Source organism: Lissotriton helveticus, chromosome 12 (genome assembly GCF_964261635.1).
Source record: "Lissotriton helveticus chromosome 12, aLisHel1.1, whole genome shotgun sequence".
Classification (NCBI taxonomy): domain Eukaryota; kingdom Metazoa; phylum Chordata; class Amphibia; order Caudata; family Salamandridae; genus Lissotriton; species Lissotriton helveticus.
The window spans coordinates 269,959,587-269,975,623 of NC_136073.1; the positions used below are offsets into that span (position 1 = coordinate 269,959,587).

Sequence of the window (16,037 nt, forward strand, 5' to 3'; positions counted from 1 at the left end):
ATTGTAAAACTGGTTGATCTTTTTCATGGGCCTATTGGTTCCTGGAGCACCTTCAAACTGAGTCACTTTCTTGCTAAATTTACAAGCCTTGCATTTCTTACAAGGAAAAAAGCCATTAATTCCCAGTTTGTTTTTGGTGGCAGAGGGTTTGGTGAAATGACTATGTATGAGATGGTCGCCAATAGATGAACATCTTTTATAGGTGATGGGTGGGCGATCTGGTATGTGCTTCTTCAAGACAGAATCAGTCTGAAGAATATGCCAGTTCTTTCTGAAGATTTGAACAATTTGCGCAGATTTCTCATTGTATGTAGTGATCATACGTACAATGTTGTCCTCCTGTTTGTTTTTATTCTTACTAGTAGAGGACAATAGAGTTCTTCTTTCAATTTGTTGTACTTTGAGTTCTGCACTTTGTAAATGTCCTCTCTTGTATCCCCTATCTTTGAAACGTTGCATAGCCTGGTTTTTTGCCGTATCATAACTTTCAAGGGTGGAGCAATTGCGCTTAAGGCGCAGAAGCTCCCCATACGGTATGCTCTTAATGAGGCTACTAGGGTGGTGGCTGTCGGCGTGCAATACTGCATTTCCCGCCGTGGGTTTCCTAAAGAGGCGAGTAGCTAGGACATTATCTTCGATATATACCTGGAGATCTAAGTAATTGACTGTGGTGTCACTGATGTTTCCTGTGAACCTTAAATTGAGGTCATTATTATTCAGAGTTGCCACATACTCCTCAGCCGAGGAGCGGTCGCCTCTCCAAATAATGAAAAGATCATCAATGTACCTTGTCCAAAGTACTATGTTTTCAAGCCAATGGTCATTATGATCTCCCCAGGCCACGTGCTTCTCCCACCAGCCTACGAAGAGATTCGCATAGCTGGGGGCGAAGCACGTTCCCATCGCTGTACCCCGTTTTTGTAGGTACAGTTGTCCATCAAAGATAAAGATGTTATTATTTAAACAGTAGGTCACCATCTGTATAAGCATGTTATTGTGGTATGCAAATTTGGGATGCTTTTGGCCCAAAAACCATGTGATTGCCTTCAGACCATCTGTGTGACAGATGCAGGTGTATAAACTAGTGATATCTAGCGTTATCAACAACAGATTATCTTCCCAACAGATTCCCTCTATATGTTTGAGAAAATCCTGTGTGTCCTGTATATAGGATGATAAGTTCTTCACAAAAGGAGATAAAAAAGAGTCCACATAGATTGCAGTATTCTCTAAAAGACTGTTGTTAGAAGCAACTATTGGTCTTCCAGGAGGGTTACTATAGTGTTTATGGACTTTAGGCAAATGGTAGAAAGTGGGCAGTGTGGGTTCTTCACAAAGCAAAAAGAGATATTCATCATGATTCAACATGCCTTCTTTCCATTGGCCTAGTAATTGATGGTATTGCATAATACTTTCCACATAAGCACCACGTTGGATTTTGGTGTAACATTCCAAGTCTTCCAGTTGTCTCATCGCTTCTTTTTGATACTGTTCTTTGCTAAAGATCACCATGTTACCGCCTTTGTCCGAAGGTTTTATTTCAATGGTTTTATCATTTTTCAAGGTTTGTAAAGCTTCCCAATATTTCCTCGGAATGTTGAAATGATCGATCTTTTTCTGGTTTTTATCCGCCAAACTTTTGAGATCATCAATGACTGCTTCGTTAAAGACATCGATCGCGTCAAAGGGAGTCTGAGGAATCTTTCTAGATTTTCTCTTAAAATTGCTTTTGCCTCCAACTTGCGTTATTCCTGCTTGCTCTAAGTATTGTTGGGTGTTCGGGACAGTTGATTCTCCAGCACCCAAACATTCTAAAGCCTGTAATGTAGCCATAGCCTGGAATGAATTGACAGTTGATGAGGCCTCTTGTCTGTTCTCATCCTCCGAAATTATGGGAGGTGTTGATGAAGATTCCTGAGGATTAATTAGAAATATTTTTTGAAATTTGAGTTTTCTAATGAATTTGAACAGATCGATGCGGGTGTTAGCATAATCAAATCCTGAGGTAGGGCAAAAAGTAGGTCCCAGTTCCAAAACCTTGAGTTCATCATGTGTCAATGTTCTATCAGACAAATTGACCACAATGCGTGCTGGTTGGTCCTTTAATTTTTGTTCTTCTTTTGCCGCTGACTCCTGGTTTCTCTCTGGGTTGGTGGTTCTGCCACCTTGTTTCCTACTCCGCCTTGTTTTCCTTTTGGATTTTTCGATTTTTGTTGAACAGGAACATTTGGTTGTTGCGTTTTTCTTTGGCGGCTCTCTGTGATGATTTTGTACTCCCGAAAAAACGGAGGATCATTTCCATTGCCAGCTTCCGTTGGTCCTCCGTCCCTTTTAGTGGCTGTAGATTCTTCATCCGAGACTTCTACTTCCGACTCGGAAGTTTCACGACCGTCCGTGGCTGTTGTTCCTGCCTTGTTTAACCTTGTTCTCACTTTGTCGTATTTTTTAGCGAAGGTTAATACTCGCCCCGTGACATAGTCCTGCTCATCGCGATCAAATTTGTTCTGTTTTCTTCTCCTGATCGTTGTTTCATAACTCTTTAATCTTTTAAGCATATTGTCTTTGAGATCTATAATAGCCGTGGAATCCTGTTCTTTGCTTATTAAATCCTCCAGTCTAGCTATTTCATCTAGAGCTTTCTTTCTGTCGCTCCATGCGTAGTGCACCAGCATTTTTACTAGACCTTTGTCTGACTCAGCTGTATATGCTGCCCAATCTTTCAACAGCTGAGGGTCCGGATTTTCATAGGCTGGCACAGTGTATGTTCTGAGGCCTCTTGGAATGCGGTCACAATCCACATATCCCTGTAACGAGGTGGCCTCCCACCACTTTCTCAGTTCCCTCTCATGGGCTTTCTCTAGATTCTGGAATAGAATTGTTAAATTACTAGCTGGATTAATGGCTGCAGATGTATTCTCACTAGTTTTCGATCGTGCGCCAGAATTAGGTTTGAACATTCCTGTGGCCATTTCCTCGCGTTCTTTGACGCTCGACATGATGAGTAAACGAGGGAGTCTCTGATGTTATACTTATAGGCGATGTTGGATGGCGCCTTGCTAGTACTTGCACTTAACGTGCGGGTTAAGGAGGGAAGAGGACAGTATCCCACCGTAATTTGACCCCTCGGAATGGAAACTTAGAGCTTGTATGTAATTAAACAATCCGAAGAGCACATGCAGGGACAGTGACTCACCCCGTTCCGTGCTACAGCCTTCCGTCGAGGGCTGAGTCGCGCGGATCCGTCACCGCCTGCGCACGGTCTTCGTTTCTGCAGTTTCCGTCTAGATCTCTCCGACAGACAGCGCTCTATTGATGCCACACACCTTCACTCCGATGTATCTCTCGGCGTATCAGTGTGTTTTGAAGCTTCCGTGCAGACGGCCATATTGATTTCTGGAACAGGACTTCACCAGAAGAAGAAATATATATATATATATATCGCTCCATGGGGTTGTCCAAGTAGCACCCGAGCCTGCGTGCGCCTTCCCCAAAGCGTTAGTTGGTATGGGCAGTTGCGTGTTTGAAATAGGCCCGGCGCGTTTCGGAAATTTATTTTCCTCATCAGGGGCCAGCAGTAAAGTGCATGACGTCTACCATCTCCCTGTATGAAAACACATATTGTGCTTGTGGGAGATGTAGTCCATATATCCTGGATGGATGCACTCTCAAATTACTGCTCGTTCCAAGGCTCTACCATGAGCCCCAAACATCACTCCTGTCCTCATCCATCACGCAGCTCCACATACGAGACTCCTTGGATAGCGAGTCTCGTGGCCCCCGTTTCTTCGGGGTGGTGCAACCCAGCGACAGGACCGCCGCTAATGTGGAGCTGCGTGATGGATGAGGACAGGAGTGATGTTTGGGGCTCATGGTAGAGCCTTGGAACGAGCAGTAATTTGAGAGTGCATCCATCCAGGATATATGGACTACATCTCCCACAAGCACAATATGTGTTTTCATACAGGGAGATGGTAGACGTCATGCACTTTACTGCTGGCCCCTGATGAGGAAAATAAATTTCCGAAACACGTCGGGCCTATTTCAAACACGCAACTGCCCATACCAACTAACGCTTTGGGGAAGGCGCACGCAGGCTCGGGTGCTACCCGCTACTTGGACTACCCCATGGAGCGTAATACATTAGCGGCGGTCCTGCCGCTGGGTTGCACCACCCCGAAGAAACGGGGGCCACGAGACTCGCTATCCAAGGAGTCTCGTATGTGGAGCTGCGTGATGGATGAGGACAGGAGTGATGTTTGGGGCTCATGGTAGAGCCTTGGAACGAGCAGTAATTTGAGAGTGCATCCATCCAGGATATATGGACTACATCTCCCACAAGCACAATATATGTTTTCATACAGGGAGATGGTAGACGTCATGCACTTTACTGCTGGCCCCTGATGAGGAAAATAAATTTCCGAAACGCGTCGGGCCTATTTCAAACACGCAACTGCCCATACCAACTAACGCTTTGGGGAAGGCGCACGCAGGCTCGGGTGCTACCCGCTACTTGGACTACCCCATGGAGCGTATATATATATATATATATATATATATATCTCTATATATATATATATCTATATATCTCTATATCTATATCTATATCTATATCTATATATACATCCCAAACACCAGCCGGTTGCACTCGTGGGCGGGTGCACGCCAAACGGGGGTGTGCCCGTTAAACAATGTTCATCACACGCATTCCAGGATAATACAATCCATAAAGAAAAGCAGCACTCGCAGGGGGTTGTTCCAACCAATTTATTCGAGGTGGAACAAACAGCAACGACGCGTTTCGCCGTAGGGCTTTGTCAAATATATATATATATATATATATATATATATATATATATATATATATATATATATATATATATCAGGTGCATGTCTTTCTTACCAGTTTCAACAAAGCAAGTATAAGAACTGTTTAAAATACAAAGGTGTACGCAGTGGTATCATACAACATAGTTCCGATGTGTACCTTTTGAATGTTTTACATCAGTACTACAACAATCCATTAATTGTGATACTGAACAGTTAAAGAGGTTTTTGCAGCTAACTAGTAATTTTATCCTTACATTCGTAAATGTCTTTGTGGTCATTTTGTGCAGGATGTATCCATACAAGACGGGGCTATGCGACTTCTGGTTATTAACCACGGTGCTGATGATGAACAGTCATGTCTAGAGAAGGAACTTGCTCATTAGGAAGATCTTTGCTTCCCTCTTGAATGCTGCCAAATTTTGAATTTTTCTAATGTTTGGAGGGAACGAACTCCAGATTCTGCGTGCCGCTCCAGAGAATGCGCTGTCATACGTTTTCTTCTTCCGAAAGATGGGCGGTTTCAGCAACAGCTGATAGCTCGATTTTCTGAGCGAAGTGCATTGGTGTTTTGTAGTGGAGCGATTTGTGGGTGATACAAGCCAGTTTAAGTTGAATTCTGGCTTCGTATGGTAGCCAGTTTAGTGCTTTCAGATGTGGGGGGATAAGGTCGTATTTTGTAATGAGTCTTGCGGCTGCATTGAGACAAGCTTTTAGTGGTGCTGTGGAGATGTTTTATAGACCTGTTAGTGTTGTACATCCATACTCAATCATTGAGATAACCAGGGACTGAACTGCCAATTTGAGGTCCACCATAGTAATGAGTGGTTTCACTTTTCCAATATAGTTCAGGTGAAAACGGGGACTATTAGCCATTGATTTGATGTGGGCTTTCATGTCTAGGTTCTTATCAAGCGTGATTCCCAGTGATTTGGTCGAGTAGGGTAGGGGTGCAGTTTAGCACTGTGATCAGCTTGGTCCATTCCTTCACATTTGTGGGGTTCTTCGGCAGTGATATCAATAAAAATTCTGTTTTTTGTGCATTTCATTTCAGATGATTGCTGGTTAACCATTGTAAGGACATTTTTAAGGCCTCATTCATTGCCTTGATCTCTTCCAGTGACGATATCTTGATATAGATCTGATTGTCATCTGCGTACATGTTCTTCCAGTGACGATATCTTGATATAGATCTGATTCTCATCTGTGTACATGTGATAGGATATGTTTGCGTCTCGGAGGATTTCTGAAAGGGGTACGACATATAGATTGAATAGTGATGGGGATAATGTTGATCCTTATGGGACTCTAATCGAGTTTTGGCATGATGGGGATAGGGTCTGGTTGACCAGGAATCTTTGTGTTCTGTTCTGAAGGAAGGATTCAAACCATTTCAGAACATTTCCAGATAGTCCCATCCTGTCTTCAAGCCGGGCTAGAAATTTTCCATGATTTACCGTGTCAAATGCAGAAGACAGGTCAAGAAAAACTAGTATACATGTTTGATTGTGATCTAGAGCCAGTAGCGCATCATCCACTATATGCAAGATTGCTGTTTCCGTACTGTGGCCTGGTCTGAATTCAGATTGGCAGTTGTCCCGCAGATTAAAATTATTGATGTGGTTGCTCAGCTGATTTTGCACACATTTTTCAATTAGTTTGGCAAGTAATGGAATATTGGTTACTGGGCGAAAGTTATTTGGGACAGCCGGGTCCGCTGAAGCTTTTTAGGTCTCGTCTACGCAGCGCACATGCGCTGCCGGCCCTCTGCTCTTTATGGAAGCACATGCTCGTGCTTGTGGCGGCATCCACCTTGTGGGAGCGAGCAGGGGTCCGCCACAACCACGAGTATGTGCTTTCGAAAAGAGCAGACTGTGGCGCGCACGCACCACTCCCGGGCACTCTCTCTCCTCTCCCTTTCTCTCTTTCTGTCTCTCCAGCTCTCTCTTTCTCTCTCTCCCTCTCGCTCTCTTAAGCAAAACAGAAGGGATTAAATATTTAAGATCAGCAACCGAGGATCATAGGTAAGTTTGTAATTCGGGAACCTTGTTTATTTACATTCCAGTATGGTTGTCCTCAGCCCAGGGCCGCCCAGAGGGGTGTGCCTCTCGAAAACATCCCTGTGTCTGCGGCCCGGCCCGGCTCCTCACGGCACTCCATTTCACCCTGCGGCATATCGGGAACCGAGGGTAAATAGAAATGCGTCTTTAGCCTTGATATCTTATCGGGTATATTTGTATAGCCCAGCGTTCGCCAGTTATCGGGCTTGGTGGCGCTTTGAGCAGGTTGTATTCTGTAGCTGTGACACTTTCTAGCACAGATTCTCTGTGGGACGGTTTCTGTTCTTGATCCGTGTTGGCAAGGGCGGGTGGATTGTGAGGGATGCGAGTGACACTGTCATGGTGTTGGGTGAGGGCGCTGGCCCGCCCTAACCAACTCATGCCTGCGTGCGCTGGATTGTCTGTGCGGCGGTTCCCAGCACGTTTCAGCTGATGAGGCCTCATGCTAGTTGGCTGCTTGACTGCATGGTTCTTTCCCGATGTGACTAGAGTGAGGTCCAGCAAGATAATCCATCCCGGGAGGATGCGCCGCTCCTGGCCTTTAACCTGCTGTTATCGGGTCCTGGTGCTTGTGTGATAGATCTTCACAGCGCTTTAGCGAGGGGACAAGGCCGCAGTGTTGGGTCTCCATCGGGGCCTTAAAGAGAAGACTTGCAAAGCTGGAGAGGCCGCTGTCCGTAAAGCAAGGCATCAGCATTGAAGCTCCCCACAGCCATGGTTTCCCCACTAAGATGGCATGACGTCATCGTAGACCCTCAACTCCGCACTCCTCTGTCCAAAAGGTCGGCTAGCACAGGGAGTGTCCTCCGACCCCCCTTGTTTGGCTGCCCCCACTTCAGACTGTTAATGCCTCGCCGTGGACTCAGCAGTGATTGCTAGATTGACCAGTCTCATTGGCTCTTGGGAGCAGCAGAGGTGTGAGGAAGTGACCCACAGACCAGCGTTAATTCATGTTTTTATTTGTAGTAGTAGTGTGGCAAATGCCACCGCTGCCGCTCACCTCTCATCGCCCCTCTGTCCTTGCTTCAGTGGCGGCACTAACCCCTCTCTCCCTTCTTCTGAACAAGATCTCGCTCGCCTGCAGATTTTGACTGCACATTTTGTGCTTCTTAATGTTGTTGGTAGAGTGCATTCATCTTTCTAGTGGACTAATTATTTGATGTCTTCTAAAGTGAGTGATCCAAATTGCACTTTTGTAAACTACAAAATCAATGAATTCAGTTATAATAAGAACTGCAAAATTTGTCTAATCCTATTTCCAAGGCGATGCTCTCGGAAGTATCCAGCAATATGCTTTACATGTGGCCACTAGGGAGCAGTGATTGACCGGCTTTCTTACTGCGAGTACTTGCACTCTACTAGCCCGATAGATAGGTGTGGATCGCCTTTAATCAGCCTTTAATTTTGCTTCCACTTAAAAGCAATTCCCTCCTATTTGGCACCGACCGGACAGTGCACTCTGTCTCCACGGTCTAGCGATTCTCCCAGTCTTAAATTTAAATTTTCAATATGCTGCTTTTTCTGCAAGTCCGGCGTGGTTTACTTTAGTGCACCCCCTCCCGCCCCCATGCCATTGTCAACGCACTAGGCAATGGCCTATAACATTGCATGTCGCGATTTCCTTCCTCTTTTGCAGTTCTATAAAGCTATTCTTACTCATGAATTCACTTCCTTGGGCTTGCCTCCTGTGCATTTTTCATTCTATTCTATACTTCTCCGTTCCCCCAGACTTTTATGTCATATTTTCTTTTCTTCACTTGCTTAATAGTTTGCATACCCTTTTCTGTTCTTAAAAGCACGTTGCCAACTTCATTGGGTTTATCTCGGGATTTAAATGCGTAATTACTATCGGGTACTGAAAACCTGCACTTCTTTATTTTCAGAACCCGAGTACCAGCACTTCTTGACAGGTGCAATACTTTTAATTGGAGAGTTCTGCCACTTTTCAGAAGCAATGAGGTATTCAAAGCCAGGTTACCTGTATTTTTTTCCATTCCAAGCACTGGGTCAAATAATGATGTACTTCCACAACTCTAGCACTCCTCGTGCTCTTGACAGACCATGTCCTTTAAACCCACAATCTAAACGAGAGAATCTCCGCACTCCTAACTCTCGTGAGATTCCACTCTTTACCGTCCATGCGAGGCCTGTTCCCGTAATCTTTTCCACAACCAGACTCATGAAGGCCTGTCCTGCCTCCACTACAAAATCATGTGAACTATCACACTTTAATCCCTACGCCTTTTGTCTGGCCAAGGTCCCTCCTGTCTTGAGTAACCCAACCAGATTTTCTGGGGTGGTTCCGAGGCTGTGGTTGAGAAATTGCAGCAAGTTTCTCTTCCACGAGCTTCTCTGAATAAGTAGTGTCTCCCAGCTTTATATTGACAAGCTTTTCTGAATGGGAAAGTGTAACTCTTGTGTTTTAATTCATATAATTAGGATAAGAATTTAATGTAAATTACTTGAACTGACACTAGGGCTTTCAGTTGGACGGGTTCTGTAGGTGCTGAGAACCGGCAGTTCTTAAAACCAGGTGCTGAGATGTGTCCGTATGGGGCCCCCCATTTTTGCTCTCATCCTCAGTATGAACACGCATTGGCATAGCAAATAGGTCTCACCTTTGGGACCTTATAAGTGTTTAGCCATGCAATAGTCGATGTTGTTGCACCAAGGATATTGTGCTGCATAACTAAATACTTATAAGGTCCCAAAAGCGAGACCTATTGGCTATGCCAATGCTTGTTTGATAATGTTTGTAGGCACTCTGGTAGGACCCCTTGAGATAGTGAGGCATTGATTATTTTTGTCCATATTGGGACGACGATATGGTTGATTCTTTTTAGTCATTTAGAGGGGAGGGGGTCATTGTAGTGGTTATTTGGTTTGATATACGAGAGAGTTTTGGATATGGTATTCTGGCCATAAGACTTGAAGGTCTACCATTGTGCTTTGTTTTTCACGGTAGCATCGTTCTGTGCGGGTAGTTGGCTAGCGAGGTTGTAGGCTGCCATCCTGAGATCTCTTTCAAGCGTGTTGGCCTTGTCTGTGAAGAATGTTGAGAATTCCTCGCAGCTCAGTTGAGATTTAGTTGCTTCTTGTGCAGATTTGGCCAAGATATTGGATTGTTGTTTTAACATCTCGAGAAGTTTCCGTGGTCTGTTTTTGGCGTTATCCAATTCGGATCTAAAAAATTCTTTTCTGGAGTTGAGAACACTTTTGTTGTATTAATTTCTGAATTTTCTGAAGAGTTTTTAGCTGGGGGGATGATGGGTGCTGTCTCCATTTTCTTTTTGCCAGTCTCAGCTTCTGCCTGTCTTCATTCAGTGTCCCATTAAACCATGGATTTTTATCTTTCTCCGAGACTCTTTTCAGTTTTAGGGGCATGGTGGAGTTGACTATATTCGTCATTGATGTGGTGTAGTGATCAGTGAGTTTGTTGACGTTCAGCACGTTAACAGGTGGATTTAGATCCTTCTCACATCTTGCTACAAGTTGCTCAATATTAGGGTCTTTGGTGTCTCGTGTCTATTTTTTTTAATTAATATTTTATTGAACAAAAGCAGAGGTTATGACAAGTTGACAGTATGAAGTTACAGCATTGACATAAATTGAGTACATTACAGCAGTGGAACACAAGTTCGACTTCGGGGGGGACCAGTCCTAGCCATTGCCATGTCAGTTGAAGGAGAAGTACAGAGCTCACCTCTATAAACATTCCAAGGTCCCCATTTCCTATCCCAAGTCCCTGGACATCCCCTGACCTTGTAGACCGTTTTTTCGGATACCATACATACATCCATTGCAGCGATCCATTTGATCAAAAGTGGTTTAGAAGGTGAGCCCCAGTGCATTGCTATCTCGCGTTTCAGTAAGAGGAAGCCCAAAGCCGCCCATTGTCGTTCCATTGCAGTGAGATCTGTGGGGTCCCAGACATTGAGGAGTCCACATTTGGGAGTCAGAGGGATGGGTTTCCCAAGAGAATCAGTCATTTTGCGAATAGCGCGCTCCCAGAGGTCTTGGATCATTGGACATTCCCAGATAGTGTGGTAGAAGGTACCTTTCTGTCCGCAGTTGCGAAGACAGAGGTCGGATGTGCGACTCCCAAGTTTGGCCAGGAGGGGGGCGGACATGTATGTTCTGTGTAGTATCTTTAATTGTATGAGTCTAAAGCGGTGGTTGATAGCTGATTCGCGCGGGGACATCAATGCCGCCTGCCACTCGACATCATCCATGGCCCCAATGTCGTTCTGCCATTTATCTCGTAAAAGTTGGAAGGTGTTAGGCATGTTATTGTATAGCTTTCGGTAGGTATGGGAGATGGCTTTGGCCTGGAGGGGTTCAGATAAGAGTCTATCCTCGAGAGGCGAGGATTGTGGGAGAGAGGAGAGGTCAGGGACATTGGTGAGTATGGCATGTTTGATTTGGAGGTATCGGAAGGCTTCAGATTGGGCTAAGTCGTATGTCTTTTGGAGCTCTTTGAAGGTTAGTAGTTTGCCCTTCTGAAGTATGTCTCCTAAGGTAGAGATGCCAATTGTGTCCCATTTGTCAAAGCCCCGATAGTGGCAGAGGGAGCCCAATTTATGTGAGGTCCATAGGGGAGTGGATAATGTGAGAGTGTCAGCCCAGCCGAGTCGCCTGTTCGCACGGCGCCAGATGGATAATGTGTGGGACATCGGGCCGATATATCGAGTGCGAGAGTGTTTACCGTAAAGAGCCTCAAGATAGCCCCCGTGGCCCGCCTGGAGTTTCTCCAGATGAAAAGCAGGGTTCGTGGGTGAACCATATATCCATGAGTTAGTGGCTGTAAGTTGAGTGGCCCAGTAGTAGAGTCGAATATTTGGTAAGGCAATACCACCATCGTACCACCCCTGTGTAAGCGAGGCAAGAGCAATGCGGGGAGAGCCCCCATCCCATAGGAGGAGGCGGAGGTCTCCTTCAAGCGTATTGAAGTAGGAGTCGGCAATGGGAAAGGGACAATTCTGCAGGGCGTACAAAAAACGAGGGAGCGCAAGCATTTTAAAGAGGGCTGCTCTGCCTGGGAGAGAGAGAGGGAGAGATCTCCAGTGGGTGATGTCGTTATGAAGTCGTTGGAGAGGGCCTTTTAGGTTATGGTCGTAAAACATTTTGGGGTCTGGGGTGACAAATACCTAGGTATTTGAATCCATCCAGGGCCACTTCGATTGAGTAGCCACGCGGGAGAGGAGGGGGAGGGCCGTGTAGTACGTATAGTATTGATTTGGACCAATTGATGGAGAAGCCCGAGTATTTGCCAAAGTTAGTAATGACATGGAGCAAACTATTTAGTGAGGACTTTGGGGAGGAGACGTAGACAAGAATGTCATCCGCATATAGAGAGATCTTGTCGATCGTGTCGTCATGCCAGCGGAGGCCACGGATGGAATTGTCCGTTCTGACCCAGTGAGCCAAAGGTTCAAGGGTGAGTGCAAACAACAAAGGGGACAAGGGACACCCCTGTCTAGTACCTCTGTGTAGGGAAAATCGCCTAGACGTGTGTCCGTTGACATAGACTTGACCCCAGAGATCAGTATAGAGCAGTCGGACCCACTGGATGAATTTGGGACCAAAACCATAGCGGAGAAGGACCTCAAAAAGGTATGACCATTCTATAGAGTCAAAGGCGAGCGTGGCGTCTAGGGAGAGGATAGCGGCATCCTCTTGGAGATGAGGCATCCTGCTTATGACGTTGTGGACTCGACGGAGGTTGAGTGCTGCGTTGCGGCCCGGTAGGAATCCCGACTGATCCTCATGGATCAAGGTGGGAAGGACTGTCATCAGTCTGTTAGCCAGGAGTTTCGCCAGAATCTTCACCTCGGAGTTGATAAGGGAGATCGGTCTATAAGAGTTGCACTCAGTGGCTGGTTTGTTAGGTTTATGAATGACAACTATCGATGCTAAACGTTGGTCTAGTGGTAGACACCCGGCATCTCGGCTCTCCTCGAACATTGCCTTGAGGTGTGGGAGGATCTCACCTGCCATACCTTTCAGTAATTCGATAGGGACTCCGTTGGGGCCCATGGCTTTACCTGATTGTATGGCAAACAGGGCATTGCCGACCTCTTCTGTTGTGAGGTCCGCTTCTAATTCCAGCATGTCAGCCTCGGAGAGAGCGGGAAGTCTCATCTCGGCTAGAAGCAGTTTAGACTCCCCGGCATTGTACTGTGCTCTGGCTGTGTAAACTTCCTCCAGATGAGTGGCAAAGGCTTCTGCTATGTTCCATTTTTTAATTTTGACTTGTTGCGTGGTCTTGTTCTTTTTTATGGTGAATATATGGAAGGTTATGGCATGGTGATCTAACCAATCGCAAGGAACAATTAAGTGGATTGTAATATCCTTGACTATCGAGATTACCCAGTCTAAGGCTGCCCCTTTTGAGTGTGTTGGCAGTGTGCAGGCTTGAGTCAGGTTTAGGTCTGTTAGAAAGTCTTTAAGTGCGTTAACCTGTTTGTCATTATTGTCGTCCCAGTGTAAATTAAAGTCGCCTAGGAATATGTCATTAGTGTGACTGTTCGAGTTAGCCGTGATGATCTCCATTAACTGGTCTATGAAAGGGGCATTATAGCCTGGTGGGTGATAGAGCGCATGCAAGTTGCACCTTTGATTCTCTGCAGTTCTTATACCAAGACCGAGGTATTCAAAGGATTCTAGAGGGTCGGATTGTATTTGGTTGACCTCGATGTCAGATCGGTGTATGCAGGCCATACCACCTCCTGTCTTTTATCTGTCTAATCTCACAATATTGTAATGAGGAGGCACCAGCAGATCCATGACCGGGGAGGAAGATTCCGTGAGCCATGTTTCAGTTAAGATTGTCACGTCAACTTCCTGACTAATGATGAGGGCCGCAATGTCCGAGGCATCTTTTGCTGCGGAACAACAGTTGAGCAGTATGCATATCAGTGGTTTCCCTGAGCTACTAGAGTTCATCTCTTGAGTATTGGAGGTTCGCTTGACTTGTTTTAGGTTGTTACGGTTGAGTTTTCTGTTTTTAGGCCTGGACGTTCTATATGCATTGATCGGGACTGATCTAATTTCCTCGCCTCAGCTGATGTCTGTAGACTCATATGACCAGAGTACGGTTTGGGTTTCATCCTCTGATAAATATTTAAGTTTTTTGTGTGGTCGATTATGTCTATTTGAAAATGGCATGGCTGTCTCTTGGTATACAACCTTTACTATGAACTTTTCATTACGAATACTATTATCACGAATACTATTATCACGAATACTATTATCACGAATACTATTATCACGCATACTTTCACTCCGCAAAAACATTCATTTCAAATACTTTCACTCCGCATATGCATTCATTCCACAAACATAATGAGCGCAATACTATTACTCCGCAAGCTGGAATAGAGGTTACATAGGGAAGTGAAGGGAAAAGAACTACTCCAAATGTTAAGGGTTTGAGTTTAAGATTGAAAATAAACACGGTTCAATACAACGCTTTTCCTCCAAAAAGACAAGTGCGTGTTATTTTTTGTGAAAATAAACACTGCCTCCAGCAACAAGAACGTTTATCCACAAACGTTTAACTTCACAATATTCAAATTAAACATTAATTGTCTTCGCTGCTCATTAGAAATAAACGCAGCTTCTGACAAACATTATTTACTGCGCGTTAATAACAAGCCAAGCTAGTATCGGATGCAAAATAAATGATTTAAAATAAACATGGTTCCCTACTACACTTTTAAACAAAACAGACAAGTGCGTGTAATTTTTTTGTGAAAATAATCACTGACTCCAGCAACAAGAACGTTTGTCCACAAACGTTTATCTTCAAAAGTCAAGTTAAACATAAAGTGTCTTGCTGCTAATTGACAATAAACACAGCTTCTGACAAACATTATTTACTGCGATTTGACTCTAAACTGCTCATTCAAGTGTGAAAAGAAACCGTCTTCAATTAGCAAATTTTTTCAGTGTGTGTGTGCTCCACTGTGTGCAGCCAAGCATGAAGGGAATTAGCTTCCGTTTTCATTTAACCCGACCAAAACCCCTGTAAATTAATTACAAAATATTGAAAAAAGCATTTCTAAGACTTTTAATTTAGTTGTAAAAACAAACGTTGTACAGAAATGCGTGATAAATGTAGTTTTACATGTTAAAATAGATTTTTAGTTGTCATTGCTTCGTTATAAAAAAATGCGGAGTTATGGTATTTGCGGACTTAAAAATGCGTTGTGATGGTATGCGAAGTCATATCATGCGGAATAAAGTCATATATTCCTGTCTCTTTACTCTTTTCTTGAAGATCAAGCATTGACTTTTGAATGAGTTCGACTTTGGAGTGAGTGCTTACAGTGATTTCTAGTATTTTTTCCATGGCATGCAATGCTCTTAGAATGTTCTGTGACATATTGCCCGCTTGTATTTGAAGAGTTTCGATTTCTCTCTGCGTATGAGGTGATATACTAGAGGTGCGCATCTGCCTATTCTATCTCTGTTCAATTCCCGTCCAGTGAGTCTCTTGTCAAAGTTGAGTTTCCTGACAGAATTGTAGGTTGTGGTTGTTGAGGGTCTCTAGGTATTATCTAAGGTGGTTGTGTTGGTGGTAGATAGGGTGACTGCTTGTGTGGTCAGGTGTTGTTGAGGCCTTGTGTTCTCTACACACTCTTTTAAGGTTGAAAACAAGTTGTCAAACTTTTCTAACTCGTTGTTTGCTGCTTGTATAAGCACAATACCGTTCTTGTAGATAGACATGCATTGTTCCGCTCTTAATCTTGGTGACAGGATGATCAATAGTTTAGTACCATGTGGGATATTGCTTAAATTTTTTTTGTTGAGCATCTTCATAATGACAGTGCGCCATTTATCAGTTTTTCTGGTGAAAAATATCAAGTCATTTACAATAATGCCTTTGTTTAGATTAAAGGAGGGGTCAGAGATAAGTGTGTCTGGGGTTTTTCTAATTAGGTAATGCTTGAATTTTTGGGCTTCATTCTTAGATAGGTTAGTTGGGTGCTTTATGGAGTAAGAGTTATTGCCTGCTGATTTTAACTTGGTTCCGGCCATAGTTACTTATGGCGATAAAATAATTGTCCAGGGTGGTTCTGCAAGGGTGATCTCACTTTGATGGAATGAAGGTGGAACTCAAGCACACACTTCAAGTCATTACAAGAAGGA

The 16,037-nt window shown here is 44.3% G+C and overlaps 1 protein-coding gene across 1 annotated transcript in view; it reads right to left on the reverse strand.

The window, feature by feature from the left end:
• Positions 1 to 16,037, reverse strand: part of DHX38 (DEAH-box helicase 38) — a 1,077,951-nt gene that overhangs the window by 816,052 nt on the left and 245,862 nt on the right. The window lies entirely within an intron of this gene.